The 19,872-nt window shown below is 42.4% G+C and overlaps 1 protein-coding gene across 7 annotated transcripts in view; it reads right to left on the minus strand.

Annotated features, from left to right (window-relative positions):
• The window catches only part of LOC100306775 (regulator of calcineurin 2), a 115,355-nt gene that overhangs the window by 18,094 nt on the left and 77,389 nt on the right, over positions 1–19,872 (minus strand). Inside the window, exons 5-6 of one of the 7 annotated variants that reach the window (XR_001320913.2) lie at positions 11,964–12,101; positions 10,946–11,216 (exon numbers count right to left, since the gene is read on the minus strand). The gene's annotated coding sequence lies outside the window, so the exon portion shown is untranslated. 7 annotated transcript variants of the gene reach the window in all.

The following is a 19,872-nucleotide window of genomic DNA, read 5'->3' on the forward strand; positions in this document are numbered from 1 at the left end:
TCAAGCAGACCACCATAGTCCCTGTGCCCAAGAAAGCGAAGGTAACCTGCCTAAAAGACTACGTTGGTAGCCATGAAGTGCTTTGTCATGGCTCACATCAGCACCATCATCTCGGTAACCCTACACCAACTCTAATTCGCATACTGCCCCAACAGATCCACAGAGGACGCAATCTCAATCGTACTCCACACTGCCCTTTCCCACCTGGACAAAAGGAACACCTATGTGAGAATGCTGTTCATTGACTACAGCTCAGCGTAAAACACCATAGTGCCCACAAAGATCATGACTAAGCTAAGGACCCTGGGACTAAACACCTCCCTCTGCAACTGGATCCTGGACTTCCTGACGGGCCGCTCCCAGCTGGTAAGGGTAGGTAACAACACGTCTGCCACGCTGATCCGCAACACTGGGGCCCCTCAGGTGTGCATGCTTAGTCCCCTCCTGTACTCCCTGTTCACACATGAATGCGTGGCCAAGCACGACTCCAACACCATCATTAAGTTTGCTGATGACACAAAAGTGGTAGGCATGATTACTGACAACAATGAGACAGCCTATAGGGAAGAGGCCAGAGACCTGGCAGTGTGGTGCCAAGACAACAACCTCTCCCTCAATGTGAGCAAGACAAAGGAGATGATTGTGGACTACAGGAAAAGGTGGGCCGAACACGCCCCCATTCACATCGACGGGGCTGTAGTGGAGCGGGTCGAGAGTTTCAAGTTCCTTGGTGTCCACATCAACAACAAACTATCACGATCAAAACACACCAAGAAAGTCATGAAGAGGGCACGACAATGCCTTTTCCCCCTTTAGGAGACTGAAAAGATTTGGCATGGGTCCCCAGATTCTCAAAAAGTTATACAGTAAGGCGCTACAGAGGGTATACAACATTCCTTAGCAACAGTCTCAAAATAAACAGGTGTGCCACAGTGCCAAAAATGGTCAGAGACTCCAGCCACCCTAGTCATAGACTGTTCTCTCTGCTACCGCACAGCAAGCGGTACCGGAGCGCCAAGTCTAGGTCCAAAAGGTTCCTTAACAGCTTCTACCCTCAAGCCATAAGACTGCTGAACAATTAATCAAATGGCCACCCAGACTATTTATATTGACACTCCCTTTGTTTTTACACTACTGCTACTCACTCTTTATTATCTATGCATATTCACTTTACCTCTACCTTCATGTACAAATTACCTCAACTAACCTGTAACCCAGCACATTGACTCAGTACTGGTACTGTGTTACTTTTTACTTTAGTTTAATTAGTAAATATTTTCTTAACTCTATTTCTTGAACTGCATTGTTGGTTAAGGGCTAAGGGCTTATAAGTAAGCATTTCACAGTAAAGTCTACACCTGTTGTATTCGGCGCATGTGAAAATGAAATTGGATTTGATGGAGTGTTTGATACTGGGAGGAATGTGTGCTGCATCCCATGCACTTATGTCCTCTGCTCTAGTGTGGAAACATGGAAACGTTTCCTCACTAGCACTGACTTTGCAGATAGCTGCTTTATGGAGGAAAAATAATACTTACTATGACATGTGGTTGTCTCACCTAGCCGCCTTTAAGGTGAATGCACTTATTGTAAGTCGCTTTGGATAAGAGCGTCTGCTAAATCACTGAAATGTCAAATTAAATGCTAAAGACCTTATCTATTCTATTGTATGTTGTATAGTCCAATACACCCAGCCATATCGTCACTGTACTACCACAGTACTACAGTATTTGTATTGTACTGTACCACTGTTCCTTCTGCTCTCCAGACCCTGGTATGGTAACAGTACAGCACTACCTGCTGCCACACATGCTTGGCAACCCCCCCACCCATCTAACTGCCCCCAGATGCGCCTCAAATATTTCATTAAGTGTTTTTATTTCTCAGGCTTAGTGAGAAAGCGAGTGAGAGTCTGGAAGGCCGGGAACAACAAAATAATGATCTCCTTAACGAGGCCTTGTGTTGGAGGGAGGCAGCCTGGTGGAGCCGCAGCACTATACTACACTCAGGTAGCCCCTCTCTCTGAAGGCTGGGTTGCATATGGAAACACTGTAGTGGGGAAAAAAACACACACCCACACACACTCACACCTTGTGTAACTGGCTATTATTGCCATGCTGGAAGAAGGCAATCTGACTGGATCAAGGTTTTTGTGCCCAAATGCCAAGCGCTGAAGTTATGGTCTGTCTCTTGTTGCTAGTTTTAATGGGGATGAGTTGAGACAGTTTAATGCAGCAAGGAAACAACAGAAACAATATCATGTTCATAGATTAAAGAGTTCAATAAACAACTACTGACTTTATATGAATGTTCAAATTAAAATCCCCATTCTCTGTTAACTTCATCATTTGTTTGTTAAATGAGCATGAAACATCAGTCTGACTGAGTCAACTCTCTCAGGAGTGCTAACTTCAAGGCTTCTCCACTAATAGTCTGAAGGATAAAAGCCTGCAATGCTCTACACACACACACACACACACACACACACACACACACACACACACACACACACACACACACACACACACACACACACACACACACACACACACACACACACACACTAATGATGTATGCCAGATAACTATAGTAAGCGCCTGTGATGTTTACAGTTTAAACATAAACTTAGTTTTTAAAATAGTCTAAAACAGTGTTTTAAAAGTTTACATTCATATACTGCACTCTATTCCATGACAGAATGCACATGCCCAGGCCTTATCATTTAAGAGCTACTTCAGTGTACCAGGAAACATTCACCACCAATGCATCTTTATTTTTAGCCCAATCACATTTACATTTTCTGCACTAGAAGTGTTTTAAACATGTCAGATAACCATTCCCATTAGGGTACAGTACCATTTACCCTCTATTCCAAATATACTTGGTGCTATTTCTATGATCAGGATGACAGTTCTATTTCTACAGGTGTTGTCACTACTATTCCCTGACCTCATGTCAGTCTCTGACCCCTAAGTTCAGAATCTCTAACTACAGTCGCTGTTCCGACAGCGACTGTAGGGGGGTAAAGACCAGTTTTATGCCGCTCTGCTCTGTTCCCATGATTATGCAATATCCTTTAAATCTGGGGTCTCCAACCTTTTCTAGCATGACAGCTACTGTAAAAAAATTCAACATAACGTAAGCAAAAATAAATATTATAGCTTTCAACAATTAAGGTCACAGTTATGAAAACTTAGGAAACTAAAGAGGCCATTCTACTGACTCTGAAAAACACCAAAAGAAAGATGCCCTGGATCCCTGCTCATCTGCGTGAACGTGCCTTAGGTATGCTGCAAGGAGGCATGAGGACTGCATATGTGGCCAGGGCAATAAATTGCCATGTCCGTACCGTGAGACACCTAAGGGAGACAGGACGGACAGATGGTCGTCCTCGCAGTGGCAGACCACGTACAACAACACCTGCACAGGATCGGTACATCTGAATATCACACCTGCAGGACAGGTACAGGATGGCAACAACAACTGCCCGAGTTACACCAGGAACGCACAATCCCTCCATCAGTACTCATACTGTCCGCAAAAGGCTGAGAGAGGCTGGACTGAGGGCTTGTAGGCCTGTTATAAGGCAGGTCCTCACCAGACATCACTGGCAACAATGTTGCCTTTGGGCACAAACCCACCGTCGTTGCACCAGACAGGACTGGCAAAAAGTGCTCTTCACTGACGAGTCGCGGTTTTGTCTAACCAGGGGTGATGATCGTATTCACGTTTATTGTCGAAGGAATGAGCGTTACACCGAGGCCTGTAGTCTGGAGCGGGATTGATTTGGAGGTGGAGGGTCCGTCATGGTCTAGGGCGGTGTGTCACAGCATCATCGGACTGAGCTTGTTGTCATTGCAGGCAATCTCAACGTCTGCTGAAAATGAACGCAGTTGACAATGAGAGGACGTTTCTTTTTTTTGCTGAGTTTACGTGTCACATATCTTGGCTAGCAGTCATCATCATGAATCAAGTCGACAATCTACTGGCAAATCCTTTTTAATCCTTGTCATGTGAAGATAAATAATTAAGAGAAATGATAGATAAAACGTATCGGTGCTCATCGGCCATTGGACATAAACATTAAACAACAAGTTAGAAATCGCAAGTTCAACATTGAGTGATTTGGAAGGAATCAGTGACAATGGCTAACTGCAAGCATTGCAAAGCAATTACTAGACTGCTATTCAAATTAAAATTAAAATGATAAACATTCAATATTGGCCATGCTGTCAATGAAGCAGGATTTGTGCCACGCTCAAAACAACTGTTAACTCGTTACTGTGAAAACTTAACTTGACTTCAGTGAGTTCAAGACAACTGGGAAGTCAGGAATAAATGAGCTCCGACTGGGAAAATACGTTTTGAAGAGTCATCCACTCAGAATTGTAAATCCGGCCTCTTTCTAGAGCTACGACTTGAAGATCAATGACGTCATCATGATTCAACCTTGTTTTTTCCCAGTTGTTTTGAAAGTACCATAAATCCAGAGAATGTCAGACTTTGATGACAAAAGGCCACGAAGGACTGCCGAACCTCCTTCCTGTTCAAGTGAGCACAGCACAACAAGGTGAGTCCAAAAATGTATTGTATGCTGCTGCATAAATGATGTAATATGCCAGGGATAATATGCATACTGTAGCTAAGAAAGTAATACTAAGTGTATGTTGTGTAGTAAGATGTTAGTAGCCCATGTGCCTCACCCTAATAATTTGGTCTATTTACCCCTCTTAATTTCGCCTACTGTTTTGACTTGGTGGTGCACATGTAGCATATGACCTGGTTTAGAAAAATGTAATCATTGAATTTTTTAAGAGCTTTCATTGTCTGCTTATATGCCCCCTTCATTTATCCTACAGTTCTGACTTGGTGTACAGGGAGAACACTGTAAGAACGCCCCACGTTCTGAATTCTGTCGATGTACATTTCAAAAGTGCTAAACAAATGGTTGTATTGGCTACGTCCGTCCTAGCTCGCTCATTAATGTCTGAATCGAAATTACGGATTGCCTCTTATCCGCTTGTCGTCCACTTATGCCATAGTTGGTACATCTCAACTGTCATTAGAAACCACATTTGTTTAAGCAAGTCAGCCATATCAGCTATGCTTTTTTTAAAGGCAGTAAATGAGGCTGAATGAACTGTTTTGCTGCCAGACAAGGCTCCGCTGATAGCCAGGTGTAGCAGTGGTAAGATGTTGGGACTGCTGTTGGGACAGCTTTATGTAGGCCCTAACAGTTTGTGGGCACCGTTTGTCACCGTTATAGTGCAATTCATGTATTGTTGAGTGTTGTGTTGTGTGGCTTTGCTGGAATGCATCCCACTTTTTTTTTTTCTTCTCCCCATCAAGATAAACATGCTAAAATTGCCACTGCAAATAATATATACAAATTATATACTTACTCATAATATACTAGGTAAGCCTACTTTGCAGCTACAATTTGAATGAGAAGGTTTTGGGGAAAGTATTTCTATCAATCCACAAGACGGTTATCACAACAACTGGCTACACACGACGGAGTGACAGACAAACGCACGCGCAATACCACAAAGACAGACAGCGGCGATATTGCTGGAAATTAATTGGCATGTTGTGTTAAGTTAGACTTTTTTAGTCAATAGTGGCAAACCAGGGGTGGGATAATGTCAAGTTGCCTTGATTAAATAGTAGCTGGAAGCTTGCAGAGTCTGATACTTGTGAGATTTGTTTATGACAGTTTGCGGTGGAAAACATGAAAAATGTGAACTACTCATATGTGGGCTGTGAGCTACTGGTAGAGCTACTGGTAGAGCTACTGGTAGCTTGCGATCGACCTTTTTGGAGACCCTGCTTTAAATGAATCACTTATGCAACCCACTCTAGTCCCTAAACAGAGAAAGGATGCAGGCACTTAAGAGACATTTGATGTGCTGTATACACTTACAGTGATGTAGTAGTGAAAGGGACTGGTAGGGTTTGTGGGTTGCGGCCACATACACATTCAGGTAAGTGCATCATGCAGTGTTTTCCACCAGAGGTATCACTGGGTGCTTGTGAGGGGACTTGCATGGTTGGTTGACAAGAAAATGAAAGTTTCAAGTGGGATATTTTGTTGCTTGTAAAAGTTAGACGCTATACAGAGTGACTGAGAGGTCACAAAGTGGCTGATGTAGGGTGTTAACTTCCAGCTTTGGCTGTCCTGGGGATTTAGACCCAGCTAGAGAGAGCCCTCTGCCCCAGAGAGAAGTACCCATTGCCCATGCTGACAGGGCCTGATCACCACTAACAAGTACACCTACAGATTTGCTTAGACTCAACTCTAACTTCCTGTGTACACAATGAGCCTGGTTACAGTGATGGATAAGATCAGTTTCACTATCTGTAAAGAGCCTAGTATCAGATGCAGTTAATCTCAAACAGGGACTCAATAGGAATATGAAATGGTGTTCCAGTAAATATGAGAGGAAGTAAGTATATTGCATGTTTTGATAGATACAGGAAGATCATTCTATTAAAATACAACTGAGTCAGTCATATGAGTAACCAATCTTATTTGTAGGCCTACAGTATATTCCGGTTAGTGGGCCTATGCAGTCATGCAGGCTATTCCCTAAGGTATAGGGGATAACCCCAATTTATCAGATCAGGGAGAGGAGGGATAGAGAGGGCTAGAGAGTGAGGAGAGAGGGACCGAGAGAAGAAAGATAGTGATGGGGGGGGGCGAGAGAGAAAGAGAATTCCCTAGGGGGTTGACAGCTGACAGTAATGCCAAACACTGTTGCGTAATTTAAATGTTCCTACATCTCATCCCACCACCTGGAGCCATTTTAATAGCCACTGCAGCTTAAAATAGAAGAGAGAGATATTTAAAATAGAAGAGAGGTTAGCAAGGAACTGCAGGTGCTTGCTCCCCCCCTCTCTTTATATCATTGTCTGGGACTAAGGGTATTTACTGTGGGAGTTAACCGTGCGATTGGCAGCTCAAGCTACGTCTAGTTAATTAAAATAAATAAGATGGCCAGAATCTGTGAAACAGCTGTTCTGATGAGAAATTGAGGCTCTTTCCAGGAAGTGCTCGAGGTGGGCTTGACTCTGGCTGTATGGAATACTGTATAATCCTTGCACATTTAGATACTCACTGAAATGGAGCATTCTCAGAGCGTAGTAGCATAGCTTTCACAATACTAAGCTTAACTACTGGACACTATATAATCATCATACCAAACTTGGCTTTTTGAGTAGGGTTAGGCCTACTACTGGACAAAAAAAGCACTCTAGTACTGGGCATTTAGTGAGCTATAAAAAATGCCAGACAAAAAGATGAATGACACTCCCTTTAGATGTAGTATGAACAAGACATAATAGCTGACTGATTGACATTTGCATCCGCTGCTTGCTCTGACTAAAAATCTAACTCAAAGATGGCCATCATTACCACACCAGACACAATTGTGGTTGTCACTCACTCCCGACTGACTGCCTGACACAGTGGCTGAGGTGATTCAAACCGAGACGAGTGGGGGTGGGGAGGGATTGATTATGTTGTTTATCAGATGGTGCGATTTAAAGGGTGTGAGAAATGTATGTGAGAAATATAAAAATGACTGTTTGTAGCCAGCACTTTCAGCCAGAGGATTTCGAAACGGAAGTCTGAAAAAAGTGATGCTATTCCATTGATTTCCCCCTTCTCTTCAAAGAGGAAGGCATCCGATCAGCCAACATCAGTGCAACAGAAAAGAAGCCAAGCTAAGTTAATGTAGTTAATGTTACTTATCTAACTAGCGAACTACATTTGTTTACGTTCTATTTATAGTCCTATCGCATCAACATCTGCAGCGGCATCAACATCAAGCTCAAAACCAGGAACTAGTAAGTGTAAGTCACCTTCTAAAATCATACTAAAATCTACTAAATCTTTCCATGACCAGTAAATAAAAATACTGGAGCTAGGCATATACATGGTCCGTGTCTTGTTGTCATAGCTGGTGTGTTTACAAGTAGTTTACAACTTCTACTGTCGTTGTCTCTGTGTAGTGGAGGCTTAGTTGATTGTTCATACAAGGCTTGAAGTCTACATTGGAGAAAAGGAGGTATTACTAAGGAGGGGATGGTGTGGGTGACTGACTGGTGTCTGTTGGGTTGTGTGTGTGTGAAGGTTAGTATGCATGATCTATTGACATGAGCGTGGAGGGTGGATATTGTACCTATTTGAGTGTGTATTGATGGGGACAGAGTAGTAAAATGTTGTCTAATCACTGACTACTGTGTGTCCTTCAGACGAATCCTGCTGCTGATGACGACCTTGACACCAGCGTTAGTAGTGCAGAGCCTGTAGACCCATTGGATGAAAGCTTTCAGCCTGGAATAAGCCTAAGCTCAACATCATCTGACGTTGAAACATGCCAGGATAGCCAAAGGTATTTATGAAAGCACAATATCCTCTTGAGAAAACAAAATTGCCAATACACTAAACTGTGCTCCTCAAACTTTTCACACCCTTGCAGTCAGTTCTTTGGCATGGGTGAGAGGGCCTGTTAGTATACTTTTCTAACCTATTCACACTATTGTTGGCAGTGCTTGTCTACCCAACAGCACAACTGTAGGCCCTCATATACAACAATACACAACTGGACTGTCTACAAGTCAATCCCCCATCAAACGTTTCACATCTTTGCCAACAGTCCATCTCAATGCCCCATTATTGACTCTGAACGTAACAGAACACATACTGTACCAGTCTACTGTATCCTTTTTCTGTTTACAGATGAACATGGTTTATTGTATGGTTACACATCCTCATGATCAGTATTGATGTTTTACACATCCTCTTCATGTCTTTCCAGGAGACTTGCCGTACATACAAATCTTCTGCAAGAGGTCGAAGCAGTGGCTGTTGAAGAACATCACCAAAGCCTGCTAAACCAGCTGCCATTACCCTTCACAAGCAGAGGTTCACCAGCTGAAGAACATTCAACTAACACAACATCCATATTCAGTTAGACTGATGTTCTAGTATAATATAGATTAAATGATGCCAGCTGATTCATGATTTCGACTGTCTGAGAAACGCTGCCTGCCTGTCTGTCTCGCCCCGACACGTTCATTACTATGGGACAGCTGGAGATCGAATTTGAATATTGAAACAATGTTGCAAATGTCGGAGGGACAGACAGCAAGGTTTATACAAATCTCCGCTGTTGAAAACTAAATGTTAGTCTAAAAGATATGTGAGATAATGTCTAGATGCTTTTTATAGCGGAGATCAAGTTTATAAATTGCCTGGCTGGGCTGATGAGACAGTGGATTGTGCAGTCTGATAGGCATTTTAACGTTATAGATTTAGCTGGTGGTAACTTGTGGAATAGACACCGGCTGGAATGCAGTTTTAACCAATCACCATTCAGAATTAGAACTACCCATGGTATAATATAGATTATCAGAAACCAATAAAGTGCTAACTTCAACTTCTGGATCAAATCATTGTGATATTCATTAAATATATTTGGATAATCTAGGTTCAATGTTACTGCTAAAACAAATGATGCAGGGAGTTGGTGTATCATTTAAACTTTAATTTGTTGGCAAGTAAACATGTAGATTAGTCTATCAATATAACAAATAAGTAAACATGGCTTGTATTCAAGACAAAGTTTATTTGCTCTGGAGACCGAGGTGAGTTTACACAGCAGTATGCAGGGACAGTTATGTCAATGTATGACATACAGTTGAAGTTTATATACACCTTAGCCAAATACAGTTAAACTCAGATTTTCACCATGCCTTCCACAAGCTTCCCACAATAAGTTGGGTGAATTTTGGCCCATTCCTCCTGACAGAGCTGGTGTAACTGAGTCAGGTTTGTAGGCCTTGCTCACACACGCCTTTTCAGTTCTGCCCACACATTTTCTATAGGATTGAGGTCAGGGCTTTGTGATGGCCACTCCAATACCTTGACGTTGTTGTCCTTAAGCCATTTTGCAACAACTTGGGAAGTATGCTTGGGGTCAATGTCCATTTGGAAGACCCATTTGCGACCAAGCTTTAACTTCCTGACTGATGTCTTGAGATGTTGCTTCAATATATCCACATAATTTTCCTACCTCATGATGCCATCTATTTTGTGAAGTGCACCAGTCCCTCCTGCAGCAAAGCACCCCCACAACATGATGCTGCCACCCCCGTGCTTCACGGTTGGGATGGTGTTCTTCGGCTTGCAAGCCTCCCCTTTTTCCTCCAAACATAATGATGGTCATTATGGCCAAACAGTTCTCTGGCTTTTTTTATGGCGGTTTTGGAGCAGTGGCTTCTTCCTTGCTGAGCGGCCTTTCAGGTTATGTCGATATAGGACTCGTTTTACTGTGGATATAGATACTTTTGCACCTGTTTCCTCCAGCATCTTCACTAGATCCTATGCTGTTGTCCTGGGATTGATTTGCACTTTTTGCACCAAACTACGTTAATCTCTAGGAGACAGAACACGTCTCCATCCTGAGCGGTATGACGGCTGCGTGGTCCCATGGTGTTTATACTTGCGTACTATTGTTTGGGCAGATGAACGTGGTACCTTCAGGCGTTTGGAAATTGATCCCAAGGATGAACCAGACTTGTGGAGGTCCACCATTTTTTTTTTCTGAGGTCTTGACTGATTTGATTTTCCCATGATGTCAAGCAAAGAGTTTGAAGGTAGGCCTTGAAATACATCCACAGGTACACCTCCAATTGACTCAAATGATGTCAATTCGCATATCAGAAGCTTCTAAAGTCACATCATTTTCTGGAATTTTCCAAGCTGTTTAAAGGCACAGTCAACTTAGTGCATGTACACTTCTGACCCACTGGAATTGTGATACAGTGAATTATAAGTGAAATAATCTGTCTGTAAACAATTGTTGGAAAAATTACTTTTGTCATGCACAAAGTAGATGTCCTAACCGACTTGCCAAAACTATAGTTTGATAACAAGAAATTTGTGGAGTGGTTGAAAAACGAGTTTTATTGACTCCAACCTAAGTGTATGTAAACTTCCGACTTCAACTGTATATACAGTAGAAGATAAATATACTACTAATGCTTATAATACATACCACAGTTCTACAAAGGGAATACTTGCATAGGGTGTGTTGGGGTGGTGCAGTGAGATGTTCAGAGTCACTTTGATACAAGGAGGCGATTGTTGTTATAGGACCTTTCGCATCTCCTCTTGAGTCATCAACTTCTTTGTATCCAAGCGGCATTGTCTGCAAGAGAAAGACGAAAACACTATTAGACATTCAAGGGCAATCGATGTGTACTCTCTGTATTTCTACTGTAGCAGCATGGTGTAGAATATGAGACATATCACAGACATGTTAGCTAGCTAGCTAGCTATAACACACAGGTATAGTTACTCCAAGACTAATATGAGTAATAAAGCCAAAGTCATACCTTTACTCTCCACCATCATCAAAACATTTATCCAGTTTTGCTCCTAATGAGAGGCACTGAGGCTAGCTAGGCTAGTTAGGTAAATAGCTATAACGTTAGACTACAGTACATTTTAGGTATAGCAAAAGCAGCTAGCTAGCTAAACTTGTCTTGTAATGGTACTTACAAGTCCTGTTATGGCCGAATCAATCACCAAATTGTACTGAACTGAACAACACTGCTTTGTGTAAGAAGAGAGGTTATATTTAAGCAATAATGCCCGAGGAGGTGTGGTATATGGCCAATATACCACAGCTAAGGGCTGTTCCTAAGCAAGACACAACGCGGAGTGCCTGGATACAGCCCTTAGCCATGGTATATTGGCCATATATCACAAACCCCAGAGGTGCCTTATTGCAATTATAAACTGTTTACCAACGTAATTAGAGCAGTAAAAATAACTGTTTTGTCATACCCGTGGTATACGGTCTGATATACCACGGCTGTCAGCCGATCAGCATTCAGGGCTCGAACCACCCAGTTTATAATACTAGCTAGCTACCGACAGCAAAACAACTTACTTGTTTGTCATTTGCTCTCCTGAGTCCTGGTCCAGCTGGTCTAGGCTACCACCACTGCTTGCTTGTCTTGCAATTATTTTTCTCGGTCTCAACTCCTCTTCAGTGTATTCCGGCTCAAATAAATAGGGCTGTATGTTCCTATGTAAAAGAACATTTCAAAAAAATCTAATCAAATCAATGTCCAGTTCTTCTTGGAAAGAGGAATCATCAGAAGCAGCCATTGTAGCTAATTCATTAGCAATCTCCGATAGATAGTGCATGGTAACATATCTCTAGTGAAGCTGTAAACTTGTACCGCCCCTGTTTTGAAAAGCCTGCCTTCGAAAGTGGGAACAAGAAAGTAGACCTCCCGTCAGGCTGTAGTCTTTACAAAGCCAGGAAAAATGAGTCAACTTAGATATCCTGCAATGTCCTGGCAGTCCAAAGGCTCTATTGAGCAAGGACAACCATATCTAATCGCCGCTATCGTGATCGTGCAATCGGCGAAACACAAAGGCCACAATTATTGCTCCAAAATGTGACTCCATTTATTTTTAGATTGATTGATTGATTGATGAGAGGGTGTTTCAGACATAATTATGCACTTTAGCTGGATGCATAATTATGTCTGAAACACCCTCTCATCAATCAGAATTATGTAGGGAGACTGGAAAAACACACCAAATAATGTCTGGCGGTGAAGTTTTCCTTTAATGAGAGGACTGTTGATATTCCTCTCATAGCAGAGATTAATAAGCCCGTGGTGTATCGAGTTCAGTAGGCACAGGTCGTCGATGTCTCTCAGCCTCATGCATTATTTATGGTTGACATGGCGACGCGCAGCAGAACCTTTGTGGAGAGAGTGGCACTGCTTTGGCGTGCAGCTCTTTCAAGTCGGTGGCATATTACATTTAGCACACTAGCACAGCCCCTCTGATGGCATGAAAAACAGAGGCAGACTGGAGCAGAGGAGTGAAGGCGGATAGGATACATTCTGACTGGAGTGATGTTCTTTAAATCAAAAGTGATGCCTCGTGTCTTAAACTGGTGAGAGATACTGTATTACAGACAGACAAGTTGCTCCATCTCAACCTCATATTTTACTGTGTGTGAAATGCTTTTTAAATCAATACATGTCATAGGAAGCCTACTGGGAAATATTGCATAGTCTGACAGACAGTGCTAAACATGTCCATGGATCTAAATACATAGTTATTTTAGATGAACTCTCCCCTCTTTTACTAGAATGTCACACACAACCTTGTGCGGAATGTCCTTCCTCAGTTTAAATACATATGTAAATAGCTTGTTGCCTGTAATAAATCTTGTGGAACACATTCCCCATGGGAACAGTACTTAATTAGGCCAACAGCTGGGGTTGTAGAGAGGTTGACCTGACTGACTCTTGTGAAATGGATGGTTACATCCTGAGCGGTCATCTACTCTGTCGGTAGAGAGTGTGGTCCACTACAAACACTAACTGGACATGACACGGTCATAAACGCCAGAACATGCCAGAACACAACCTTCCCTATACTCTGAAGTGGAAAGATACAGGAGTTAATACTCTTGTTATGATCATAAATTAATTTTAAGGACTCAAAGGGCTTTACATTGTATGGCAGTAAAACTTACTGATGTCTCTATACGGCATCTGAAGGTCAACTGGGGTCCAGCTCATATAAATTCTCCTTCACTCTCAGTCTTTGTTGTTGTGTCTCTATGCCCTTGTTCTGTACACAGAGGGTTGAATTAGGGCTGATTATAGAACAGACAGTGATTGATGCCAGAGGACGTATTCTATGAATACTAAGAAGTTTAAAAAGGTACAGGTTCTGACCGGTGTGACTTGAGACCATCAATCCTTTCAAGAGGCAACCTGCAGTTGCTACATCCATTTTAAGACTTATAAATTAATTAAATATACCAATTGATTATTGAAGAAAAAAAAACACTTTTGATACCTTCTGGAAACAAAGCTCATATTATAATGTCTTATCAATGACCCAAGCCCAGCTCAGTTAATCCCTACCATTGTCTCGCTGAGTTGTCATAATGCTTCAGCAAATGTACATTATTCTACGGGCGTTGGAAGACAATGTAAGTAACCTAATTTATGTCCCTCTTACTGCCCTGAATGCCTCTGCTGATCCTACAGCTATTGTATGCAGTAATCATATTCCTATGAACCAGAGTTATACTGTTAGCACAGAGGTGGTGTGCCCTAGCACTGTGTGCAGCTCACCCAGCACTAACATAAATAACCCAAGCATGTCTACCTCTGCTAAGCTTCCCAGTAATGCAAGAAAAACAATCAAAAATCCCAGAAAAGTGTTGAAAATAGCTCACGTATGTAGTTTAAGAAACAAGGTTCATGAAATCAATAATTTGCTAGTGTTACAACCTGGCTCAAGATTGTAACAAACAATGGGAAACTACACACTGAGTAAAGTGAATTTATTCCATAAATAAAGTAAACACTCACAACAATAATCAGATGAGGCATGAAGGTCAGTAAATTAGGGTTCAACTGCCAAAGCCACAATGAAACAACCAAAGGTACACATGGAGAGAGGAATCTCTTGCTGAATGGGGAAACAGTGGCTTTATGCCACAGCTGAGCCCCATCAGCACTGACGACCCTCCCAGCTCCGCCCACCAATCTCCTGCAGGATGTAAGCACAGCAAAACCCAGTGGACAGAGCAGGGAGAGGCCGTCACACTAGTAACAGATGACATTCATATTCTGACAATCTCTGAAACTCACTTAGATAATACCTTTGATGATACAGTGGTAGCAATACACGGTTAGAAGATCTACAGAAGACAGAAATGCCAAAGGTGGAGGTGTGGCTGTTTATATTCAAAACCACATTCCTGTAAAGCTTAGAGAGGATCTCATGTTAAATACTGCAGAAGTAATATGGCTACAGGTTCATCTGCCTTACCTAAATCCCATTCTGGTGGGAAACTGCTATAGACCACCAAGTGTTAACAGTCAGTATCTGGATAACGTGTGAAATGCTTGTTAATGTATGTGATATCAATAGAGAGGTATATTTTCTGGGTGATTTAAATATTGACCGGCTTTCATAAGGCTGCCCACTCAAGAGAAAGCTTTAAACTGTAACTAGTGCCTGAAAACAGGTTCAGGTTATCAATCAACCTACCAGGGTAGTTACAAACAACACAGGAAGGAAATCATCAACATGTATTGATCACATCTTTACTAATACTGCAGAAATGTGTTTGAAAGCAGTAACCAAATCCATAGGATGTAGTGATCACAATATAATAGCCATATCAAGGAAAATCAAAGTTCCAAAGGCTGGGCCTAATATAGTGCATAAGAGGTCATACAAAGCTTTGTAGCGATTCCTACGTTGTTGATGTAAAGAATATTTGTTGGTCCGTGGTGTGTAATGAGGAGCAACCAGATGCTGCACTTGACACATTTATGAAATTGCTTATACCAGTTACTAATAAGCATGGACCCATTAAGAAAACGACTGTAAAAACTGTTAAATCCCTGTGGATTGATGAGGAATTTAAAAACGGCATGGTTGAGAGGGATGAGGCAAAAGAAATTGCTTTTTTTAACCTTTAACAAGGCATGTCAGTTAAGAACAAATTATTATTTACAATGACAGCCTACCCCGGCCAAACCCTCCCCTAACCCGAACGATGCTGAGCCAATTGTGTACATGTCAGGTTCCACAGTGACTAAAATGACTGCAACACTTAACAAAGAGCTGGAGTTAGTTTCAGAATGGGTGGCAAGGAATAAGCTAGTCTTACATATTTCAAAAACGAAATTGTAAACTGTCACGGTCAATACATGTTGATGCAACAGTAGCTAAGATGGGGAGAAGTCTGTCCATAATAAAGAGCTGTTCTGCATTCTTAACAGCACTATCAACAAGGCAGGTCCTACAGGCCCTAGTTTTGTCACACCTGGACTACTGTTCAGTTGTGTGGTCAGGTGCCACAAAGAGGGACTTAAGAAACAGGGCAGCACGGCTGGCCCTTGGATGTACACAGCTAACATTAATAATATGCATGTCAATCTTTCCTGGCCCAAAGTGGAGGAGAGATTAACTTCATCACTACTTGTATTTGGGAGAAGTATTGACATGTTGAATGCACCGAGCTGCCTGTTTGAACTACTGACTCACAGTGGACATCCATGCATACCCCACAAGACATGCCACCAGAGATCACAGTCCCCAAAGTCCAGAACAGACGATGGGAGGTGCACAGTACTACATAGGAGGTGCACAGTACATGGGAGGTGCACTGTACTCCTCTCTTCTCCAGACCATTTCCAGAGACCTTCTCCCTTACCTCACCTCGCTCATCAACTCATCCTTGACCGCTGGCTACGCCCCTTCCGTCTTCAAGAGAGCGAGAGTTGCACCCCTTCTCAAAAAACCTACACTCGATCCCTCCGATGTCAACAACTACAGACCAGTATCCCTTCTTTCTTTCCTCTCCAAAACTCTTGAGCGTGCCGTCCTTGGCCAGCTCTCTTGCCATCTCTCTCAGAATGACCTTCTTGATCCAAATCAGTCAGGTTTCAAGACTGGTCATTCAACTGAGACTGCTCTTCTCTGTGTCATGGAGGCTCTCCGCACTGCTAAAGCTAACTCTCTCTCCTCTGCTCTCATCCTTCTAGACCTATCTGGTGCCTTTGATACTGTGAACCATCAGATCCTCCTCTCCACCCTCTCCGAGTTGGGCATCTCCGGCGCGGCTCACTCTTGGATTGCGTCCTACCTGACAGGTCTCTCCTACCAGGTGGCATGTCGAGAATCTGTCTCCGCACCACGTGCTCTCACCACTGGTGTCCCCCATGGCTCAGTTCTAGGCCCTCTCCTATTCTCGCTATACACCAAGTCACTTGGCTCTGTCATATCCTCACATGGTCTCTCCTATCATTGCTACGCAGACGACACACAATTCATCTTCTCCTTTCCCCCTTCTGATAACCAGGTGGCGAATCGCATCTCTGCATGTCTGGCAGACATATCAGTGTGGATGACGGATCACCACCTCAAGCTGAACCTCGGCCAGTTGTAGCTCGCATCTGCTACAAGACCATGGTGCTTGCCTATGAAGCTGTGAGGGGAACGGCACCTCTGTACCTTCAGGCTCTGATCAGTCCCTACACCCAAAGAAGGGCACTGCGTTCATCCACCTCTGGCCTGCTTGCCTCCCTACCTCTGCGGAAGCACAGTTCCCGCTCAGCCCAGTCAAAACTGTTCGCTGCTCTGGCACCCCAATGGTGGAACAAGCTCCCTCACGACGCCAGGACAGCGGAGTCAATCACCACCTTCCGGAGACACCTGAAACCCCACCTCTTTAAGGAATACCTGGGATAGGATTAAGTAATCCTTCTAACCCCCCCCACCCTCCCCCAAAAGATATAGATGTACTATTGTAAAGTGGTTGTTTCACTGGATATCATAAGGTGAATGCACCAATTTGTAAGTCGCTCTGGATAAGAGCGTCTGCTAAATGACGTAAATGTAAATGTAATAGTGCCTTGACTACATGGAACTCTATTTCACATCAGGTGTACTAATCTAAATGTGACCCAGCTGATTACAAAGGCCACTCATCCAAACTTAAAGGACCCTACGAAATCGACTTTGATTGACCTCATACTTACAAATACTCCAGAGAAATATACTGGGAGTGGGGTATTTGCTTTGGATATTAGTGACCACTGTTCCATTGTATTTTTTGAAAATTGTATTTATTTTACCTTTATTTAACTAGGCAAGTCAGTTACGAACAAATTCTTATTTTCAATGACGGCCTAGGAATTTGTACCTTGTCAGCTCGGGGATTTGAATTTGCAACCTTTCGGTTACTAGCCCAACGCTCTAACCACTAGGCTACCCTGCCGCCCCATGTGTCAGGGATATACGGATGCCTCGATCCAAACCTTGTTTTATCAACAAGAGGAATTTTAAACATTTCAATGAACAGGCCTTTTTTTGTGACCTTTATGTTGGTGACTTTGATTGTATTGCATCTATACCTGACCCAGAGTTGGCTCTGAACTACTTCTCAAATGTTTTCAATTGTATTGTAGATTAACATGCTCCCTTTACAAAAACCGAGAATTGCCCTTGGTTCAGTCCAGAGCTATCTGAAGTCATACACAACAGAGATGCTGCACGGGCCAAAGCTAGATTCACAGACTCGGGCCCAGACTGGCAGTCTTTCAGGCGATTGAGAAATCGGTGTGTAAAACTAGTTAAAAAAGCTAAATCAGATTATTATGTTAATACACTATCTTAATGTACAGGGAACCCAGACAAATGTTGGAAAGCTGTTAAATCACTTTAGGGTTGCGTCTCCTCTTCTCTCCCCAAAGAAATTCATTTAGATTCTGGCCCTATTACTGACAAAATTGAAATCATTAATGCATTTAATCACCATTTTATCTCTGCGGGCTTTATATTTGAATGTATTTTCAAAGCAGTAGTTTGGATGTAGATGGTGAAAATCTATTGAATGATACTGAAAACGCTGGTCAGGAGATTTCTTTTCGGAAATTCATTGATAAAGAAGTCCTGGATGCTTTGTTAACATTAGACAAAAAAATCCACAGGGGCTGATCATTTGGAGCCTAGTCTGCTCAAGTGTGCAGCACCTCTTATTGCTGACTCAGTAGCTCACATTTCTAATTTAACATTTTTATCAGGAAGTATTCCAAAAGCATGGAAATCCACGTATGTGCTGTCACTCCATAAGGGTGGGGATACAAATGATCTTGACAACTATCGCCATATTTCAACAATACCTTGTTTATAAAGGATTCTTGAATACTTGGTTAATGTACAACTTCGTTCCTTTTTATCTGATAATTGTATTCTTAATATAAACCAATCAGGGTTTAGGCCTGGGCATATTACTACCACAGCAACCATGGCTCCCGAGTGGCGCAGCGGTCTAAGGCACTGCATCTCAGTGCAAGAGGCGTTACTACAGTCCCTGGTTCGATTCCAGGCTGTATCACATCCGGCCGTGATTGGGAGTCCCATAGGGCGGCGCACAATTGGCCCAGCGTCGTCCGGGTTTGGCTGGGGTAGGCTGTCATTGTAAATAACAATTTGTTCTTAACTGACTTGTCTAGTTAAATAAAGGTTAAATAAATAAACTGAAAACAACGCTAGTTGTTAATGATCTTGTCCATGCCTTGGATGCTAAAAATAGCTGTGATGCATTGTTTATTGACCTGTCAAAGGCACTCGACACTGTTGATCATTCTGTTTTGCTGAAGAAATGATAACGAGTAGGCCTGGGATATACAGCCTGTTTATGGTTTCAGAATTATCTTAGTGACAGAACTCAGGCCATCCTGAATTTCTTGAGATTCAAAGAGGTGTCCCTCTGGGATAAATGTTGGGTCCATTATTGTTGACTTTGTATATTAATGACATAGGAAACATTGTTAATACTTGTAACATTCATCTCTATGCAGATGACACAATTTTGTGCCACCTCAGTGCAGCAGGCCATTCGTGAACTTCAGCATGACTTTGATTCAATTCAGAAATCACTTACAGATCTTAAATTAGTGTTAAATACAAGTAAAACCAAGCCATTCCTGTTCTTTAGGTCATGAAATGTTGACCCTGACAACCTGCATATTTGAGCTATAAATGGAGCCCAAATTGAGCTTGTTTCGCAATAGAAGTACCTGGGTGTCTGGATTGATGACAAGTTATCCTTCGTAACGCATATAGAAAATCTGACTAAAAAGCTCATATCCAAGATAGTTTTTTTTTATATCGAAATATAGATCACAACTTAGTATTAAAAATAGGAGAAATATTGTTCAAACAACGCTTCTCCCTGTTTTGGATTTTGGTGATATTGTTTACATGCATGCGGCAACCTCTGTTTTAAAACCCTT

This window comes from Salmo salar, chromosome ssa15, assembly GCF_905237065.1.
Source record: "Salmo salar chromosome ssa15, Ssal_v3.1, whole genome shotgun sequence".
NCBI classification, from domain to species: Eukaryota; Metazoa; Chordata; class Actinopteri; order Salmoniformes; family Salmonidae; genus Salmo; species Salmo salar.